We start from the raw sequence: 7,744 nt of genomic DNA, 5'->3' as shown, positions 1-7,744 counted from the left end.
ACTCCGGGGAAGTAAGAGAAACTCCATAGACCAATCGTTCCCAAACTTGGCTGCAAATCAAAATCTGCTTGGCATGCTTCCTAAAAATACAGATGCCCGGACCCCACCTAGGCCTAGAAGCAGAACCCAGTGGGGTGGGGGGAGCTCGGGAGGGGCCTGTGATGCTAGGTACAGGATGATAAGGATTTGGCTCAGCCAGCATTTGTTTCCTTTTCCCCAAGAATCCCCAGTCTTCCTCCTGAAGCCTCCCCTCTCCAGTCCCAGTCCACGCAGGTGGGGTACGGGTGGGGGTGAAATGACCCCACCCCAGCACCAAGGGGGGCTGCATGGCCCAGTCCGGGCCAATCAGAGGACTCAAACCCTCTGTCCACAGTGGTTGGTTTGGGGATGGGCGTTCCACGCAACCTGGGCCAACAAGACCCGGAATTGTCTGGAAATCTTGGGAAAGAGAAGTCTTCCTTTCTTCCACTGGAAGTGGTAGCTACGAGATGACACGAGCCACCCACTGTCAGGGCCTGCCCGAGAGCAAAGCCTTCACTCGGCTGAGGAGAGGTGGGGAGCGAAGGAGCTGGAGTCTCGATGACGTCGCAGGAGCCCAGCAGCCTCTCCTCAGCTCCGAGGGGCCGCCCGAGGCTGGGCCAACAGGCAGGTGCCCCAGAGGGCCGAGAGTGTCCCGCAGAGCTGAGGCCACCGTACAAAAAGCCCTTCTCCTGTGGCCTCTCCCTCCCCTGGAGTTGCCCAGACGCCCCCTGCAAAGCTACGTCCATTTGAGTTTTTTTCTGTTACTTGAAAACAAAAGCCCTTCAGTCATGTTTTGAAGTTTATTAACTCATTCTATAGCAGTTGACTGAGTGCTGCTCTGTGCTGGGCGCTCGCTGGATTCCTGGGCTACAGCAGGAAAGAAAACGCACAAACTCCTTTGTCCTCACGAAGCTGCAGCCAGGACCGTGGCACCTTGGCGAGGATGCAAGCAAGGGAGGGGGCCGGGGATGCGACGTGGTGGGCGGGAGCGCGGGTTCAGACAGGGCCGCTGGGGAAGCCTCGTGGACAGGGTGACTTCTGAGCAGAGACGCGGAAGTGAAGAAATGACACAAGCAGGTGGGGGCAGGGCCGTTCCAGGCCAAGGGAAGAGGCAGCGCAGGGCTTGGGAAGTGGGAGCAGTTGGAGGGCGAGCAGGGAAGCTGTCCTGGGGAGCAGGCGCGGGAGACAGGGGCGCATGAGGTCGGCCAGGGACGTCTGGGGGCCAGATGCACGGGGCGTCGGGGCCTCATGGGTGGCAAAGGGACTTTGGCTTCTGCTCTGAATGAGATGGAGCCATGGCAGGATTCTGAGCAGAGGAAGGCCGTGGTTTTTGTGGGGCTTGGGCAAGTGGCTTTGGCTCTGTGGGCCTCATTTGCCTCCTCCAGGAGATGGGATGAACCCCATTAGGTGATCGTTGTTGGAGGCAAGGCCGCGGGTGGATGCCAAAGGCACGGGGGGCAGTCTGGGGAGAGCCAAGGTGTCCGCATAAACTCAAAGTGCACCCCCCGAAGATGCCCATTCCCCACAGCCAGCGCTGCTGCGGGGACACGAGCGGGCGCCACCTCCCAGAGGGCAGTGTCACACCTCGGGGCCCCTGGTCTGCTGCCCTGAGGTTACACACTCCTGTCATACTCTTGCCAAAAAAACGAGAACAATCGGCCTCAGTCTCCCCATGAGAAACATCAGACAAGCCCAAACTGAAAGACATTTGTTGAAATGACTGGTGGCTCGGCACAGGTGCCAGGGTCGTGAAAATCAAGGAAAGCGGAAGCGGTCACAGAGCGGGGGACAGTAAGAGGCAAAAGCCACCCAGATGTAACGTGGGCTTCTGGGTTGGATTCTGGGACGGAAAAAAAAAAAAAGGCCATTCTCAGAAAAACCAGTGAAACCCGACTAAGCTCTCTAACTTGGTTAGTGGTATGGAGCCAACGTTAATTTCCTGGGATTAATGCATGTCTTATGCGTAAATAAATTGTTAACGTCAGGGAAGGGTGGGCGAAGTGGCTATGGAACACTATTGTTTCTGCAACTTTTCTGAAAGTATAAAATTATTTCAAAAGGCAAAATTAAAGATTGGGGTGAACAGTAGCTCTCACCGTACAGGGGTGGCGTGTGATGGAGCCCACATGAAGGTGTCAGCGCGATGCCGCATACACGTGCCTTAGCCGCGCGTGGCTGGTCCTGCCTGCCCCTTCTCTGCTGTCATCACACACCTACTCTCCAGTCTTGGCGCCTTGCACGAACTCTTGCCCTCAGCAGCAACTCCTCTGCTTGGGGGTGGGAAAACAGTGTCCGCAAATCAGTCCTAAAAAACAAGAGTTTAAACAAAGTAAACCATGACTGTGTCTGCCTGAGTCACCCCACTTGCTAATGGAAGCCACGGACCGCCGCCCAGCCCACCCCAGCACCCACGAGGCAGATGGCATCCTTCATTTGAAAAAAATCAAAGAGGAAAACCAAGAGAGCACCCATTCTCCCACTGACCTGGTAGAGTGTCGATGACAAAGGAACCGTGTTGGGTTTTATCCTGGACCACGCTTTCCTCTAAGCTGACGGTCTTCATACTTCCAATCAGGAGCACACATTAGGGAAAAAAACGTCTGAAACAACTCCCCTAGTATTTGTTTTTTGTTAATTCATTTGTTTGCTTATAATATACACTACTGTATTAACATTTCAATGGTGAAGCATAGGCAAGGAAAAAATTTCAAGAGGAAGCGATTAAAAATTAAACAATATTTTTAAAAATGTGTTCCTGATATTAAAAAAACTTCACTTTCACTAAATTATTATTAGTGCTTAAATATTGTAAGCAATGTGACAATATCCTTCATTATTTTGAATCCCTTGGTTTAAAATTATATGGTTTAACGTTATATGATGTTATATGATACAATTTGTTTCGGTACTTGATCTCACGCTGTTGTGAATGAAAAAGTAACGTCATACAGATACATTTTCCCACCGAAAGAAGGGTATTGCTTGCTGTACTTTTTTTTTTTTTTTTAATGCTTTCCATCTTTCAAATCTATCTACCAATTTTACAAAAGTTTTTGTTAAAAGTGGGCTAGGCTTCGGCTATCTCCCCTGAGGTCAAGGTGTTGTTCTTAAAATTCTGGAAAACTGTTGAATTTTAATATTTTTAATACAGAGGAATAAAATCCACTGAAATGCTGTGTTGGGATGATTTTAAATTATATTAGAAAATTCTGTTTCTGGGTCTTTAAAGTGTGTGCAGTTTGAGCATTTATATAGGGGATTTACATCATTTCAGAATAATGTAAATGATATCACAATAATCCCTTCACCTTTCCAAACATATGTTTTCTAAATGTGTTCTCCATAGCAGGTTTCTTTTTAAAAGCGATCATTTTATGTCTCATTTTCGTAAGCGCCACCTTTACTTCGAAGGCGCTCAATAAACATGTGGTTAGGCAGAATGTCAACTCCCTCCTTCCTAGCACTTGCATTATTTCTAGTATTTTCTCCCCCAAAAAAATCCCTTTGGCCATCGTCCATCTCCATAAGGAAAGAGTTGATTCGCTTATAATAGAGTGGCCACCAAGCCCCATCTGGTTGTCCCCTGGTTGTGCCCCTCTCCACAGGGCAGGCTTCAGCAAAGCTGAAAGGATGTGCATAGCCACACCCAATGTTCAACCCTCCAGACCACGCACCCCAGAATTTCCTTCCAGGGCCTGGGGGAGCCTCCTCCCCAGAGCTGCCTCCCAAGCACAGATTTCCTCCGCGCCCACACCTGCAGCCTGAGGGCAGGCCGGGGGCGGGGAGCTTGGACATGCAGGCTGCCACGTGCAAATAAATGTGCATGCACAGAGCTGCTCATGCAGGATGGTGCTGGGGTCGGAAGAAAGGTGAGCTAGCCCAGAGTTTGGGACACATGGCTCTCCAGGTCACTACGAAGATGTACTTGTAAAGTAGGAGGCTGGGAGATGCTTTATTTAACGTTTGATATTTAGACACGGCTCTTGCCCCAGGACTTGGAAACCGCTAGGACAGACCTGGGGCCCGATGAAGTCACTCCGTTCCCTCCTATCCATGGGCAGTCACTTCAGAAGGTCACTTGATGAGGCTCTGCATGTCCCACACAAGTGTCGGTCACACTTTCACTTGGCTTCTTATTTGCAAGAGATCTCCAGGCACCGGTAGCCAGAGAGTGTCCACCAGGACCCCCAGCTCTTCCACACAGGGACCTCGGCGCTGACCCTCCCGGGAACGGTGCGCTGAGCGTTGATTGTGAAGTCCAGACCCGCCACCATCGTGATGGTTCCTTTGGTACACTGGGAAAGAGCAATGGTCTCAGTTCTTCAAAAACCCAGAAATCCTTTCAAGGGCTGCTCTACTCACTCCCAACAGCCAACGTGGAAGGCGCTCAGACACACACACATGGGAAAAATGGAGAGTTGTGCTGAGAATGGAGAGGGCACAGGAATAACCTCAGCTAAAGTTTGTGGCCTCACTGTAAACAATATAATCTGTGAATCAACTTGAACTCACTACAGAGGCAAATGAACAAGTCGGCGATTGGAAAACGCCGGCTCTCTCCTATGAATGTCTCAAATGCCCTAAGAGACTGGGTTCCCCCTGGTGCACGGTCAGAGGGGGCACCTGTTTTTATTGGAATGCTTAGTAAAGTTTAATTTCTTTCTTATAATTTTAGGCAAAATGTGATACACAGAAATAGAAGTTCTTATTTTGTCTTCCTAGATTCCAGTGGATAGTCTGACTGATCCCAGTTTGGAGACACTAACTTAAATCATGAATTCCAATAAGAGACAGCAAAAAAAGTCTCAGGGGAGACTTTCTCCTATAACAATCAAGGCTTCTCAAAAAAGAAAAAAAATCAATAATGCATTTTAGTCACCTTGTTGGAAAATTTAGCGACTTTCCCTCTTGGTAATGCATGTAGAGCAGTAGAGGCAAGGTCACAACAGGGCAGGGCTAGCTTACAATCGGGAGGCTGGGATATCCAGTTCAGCCCCCGCCTACCTGAGTGATTGCCTCAGTTTCTCCACTTGTAAAAGCAGAGAGTTAGACTAGATGGTCTCCTTGAAAAGCTTACCTATCCATAACTTCGAGGGTTGCAAACTCAAGGGCCAGAGTAAAAAGCAATGAAAGTGGAATTGAGAAAACCTTCTTGACCAAAAGGGGGAAGAGAGAAATAAGACAAAGTAAAGTGTCAGTGGCTGAGAGATTTCAAACAGAGTCGAGAGGTTATCCTGGAGGTTATTCTTATACATTATATAGATAGCCCTTTTTAGTTTTTGGTGTATTGGAGTGAGTGGAGGGAAGTACCTGCAACTGTAGAGCTGTGTTCCAGTAGCTTTGATTCTTAAAGATGATGGCGTAACTATAGAGCTTTTACAATGTGACCATGTGACTATGAAAACCTTGTGTCTGATGCTCCTTTTATCCAGGGTATGGACAGATGAGTAAAAAACTATGGATAATAAATAAATAAATATAGGAGAGATGAGGGTTAAAAATAAATTGGGCAGATGGAAAAACTGGTGGTTAATGAGAGGGAGGCGTAAGCGGTGTGGTATGAATAAACTTTTTCTTTTGTTCTTTTTCTTTCTTTTTCTGGAGTGATGCAAATGTTCTGAAAATGATCATGGTGATGAATACACAACTGTGTGATGATATTGTGAGCCATTGATCGTATACTATGGATGGACTGTGTGTGTGTGTGTGTGTGTGTGTGTGTGTGTGTGTGAAGATAACGCAATAAAAATATTTAAAAAAAAAAAAAGATCAATGGCCAAAGAAAGCCCCATACCTGACAGCAGGGAGTGGTAGAGACTGAAGCAAACTGGAGAGAGTAACCAGTACTCAGTTCCAGTCCCAGGAACCCAAATATCACATAACATTTCTTTATTATTAACAATGGCATTCAATTTAAAAAAGCAAAACACTTTTTGAAACACTGCGTGGGGTGGACAAAGTCCACCCGTCGCTTTAGAACACTTTCTCCCCATAACTGCATTTCAACTTCACTGGCAAAATTGGCTGGAAAGAACTTCCTTTTGCCCTGTCCTAACACCCGTGATGTTTACTTCTGCTAAGAATGGTTATTTGCTTGGAAAGAGGCTCCCGAACAGAAACATTTGCTTTAAATGTTGTGGCAAATCATCCATTTGTCGGGGGGCAAAACAGAATGGCCAAATATTTTCGCCCCACAAACATTTCCTTAGGCCGGCTGCTGAAAGTGTTTGCAGATTTGTTTGTTTCTTCTCTCTGTAAACAGGGTTGTCCTTGTCTTGAGCCTAGGTGGCATCTGCCTGTGCAGACGGGATGCAAGTTTACATCCCAGCTTGGCGGATTCAGCACCTGGAGGGAAATTCTGGACAGTCACCATGGCAGATGCCCTCCACACTAATCTGTGAAGGGCAGCTCTCTCCTCCCCGCTTTCTCCCATGCATCTTCATTAGTCGGCCCTGCCTCTTGGTTGAGATTGTCATATTTTTTCAAAGGATATCAGGTTAATTCCTATGATCTTTGCTTCACATTATTTCATGCAAATGATCACTGCCTGAATGCACATTTCAGAGGAGACTCTTTTTATTTGAACCTCAATCTTTCACTTTGCCCTCCAAGCATGCCAAGGTAATAATTGCACACACACACAAAAAAAATTATGAGAAAATGTGGAATCTAAACAATAGACTGGATTTCTTTTTAATAATGAGAAAGAAATTAATTTTCAAAAATAATTGTCTAGAGATGATTCAATTTCACCTACTCTTTAAATATGTATTGATCTGTGCTCTATGGCTTCAAGGGACAATTTTAAATTAGTGTATATAGTGGGTTCTGAATCATAAAATTAAAATTTCAGCAGCTAAGATTTGTAACCTCTTCGTTACAGAACTCCATTTTTGAAAATGAAATTCTCCTTTCCTGATAAATCCCCCTTCCTCCTCTCTCCCCTGACCCCAGCAAAATAATCTCATCAGTGGAAAGATAGAGAAATTTATTTTAAATAATTGCAATTTAGAGATGCTGTGGAATGTGGAATTCTAGGACGGTCCCCGTGATCTCTACCCAGGTCACGTCCCATATAAATCCCCCCTTCCCAGGTGTGGGCACCCCCTGTGACCAGTGCCAAATAGGGTTTGGCCGAGATGCTGGGCTGCCACCGTCACGACCATGTTTCCTTAAACCTGGCAGACCCCACCTTGAGCGAGCACTAGAGTAAGCGGTTCTCCAGCTGGCCTTGCGAACATCATGTTGCAAACTGTCTGTGGCAAGAGGTATGGAGGGGACTGTGGGTGGCCCCCGGGATGTGAGCCCTGGGCGGTGCAGCCACAGGAGATGGTAGAGAGTCACCCGCCCCACCCGGAAGTGGGCTCCCCCTCGGTGTGCCTCCAGGTCCCTAAGCTGACCAGCCCGTTAAACCACCCGCCCCCCCGGACCTCGGAACCCGTGAGCGATCAACATATGGCCCTTTTTTTTTCGCATGGGCAGGCACCAGGAACCTAACCCGGGTCTCCACATCTGCTTTATTTATTTATTTATTTATTTTTGCATGGACAGGCACCAGGAATCGAACCCGGGTCTCTGGCATAGCAGGCGGGAACTCTGCCGCTGAGCCACCGTGGCCCGCCCTCAACGTGTGTCCTTTTAAGCTAAGTTTGAGGTCATTTATTACACAGCCAGAGAAAACTCAGACCCGTGTTCATTCGCGAGAACTTTGGAAAAATGCGTC

Source organism: Tamandua tetradactyla, chromosome 1, assembly GCF_023851605.1.
Source record: "Tamandua tetradactyla isolate mTamTet1 chromosome 1, mTamTet1.pri, whole genome shotgun sequence".
Classification (NCBI taxonomy): Eukaryota; Metazoa; Chordata; class Mammalia; order Pilosa; family Myrmecophagidae; genus Tamandua; species Tamandua tetradactyla.
This window is presented reverse-complemented; position numbering follows the sequence as displayed.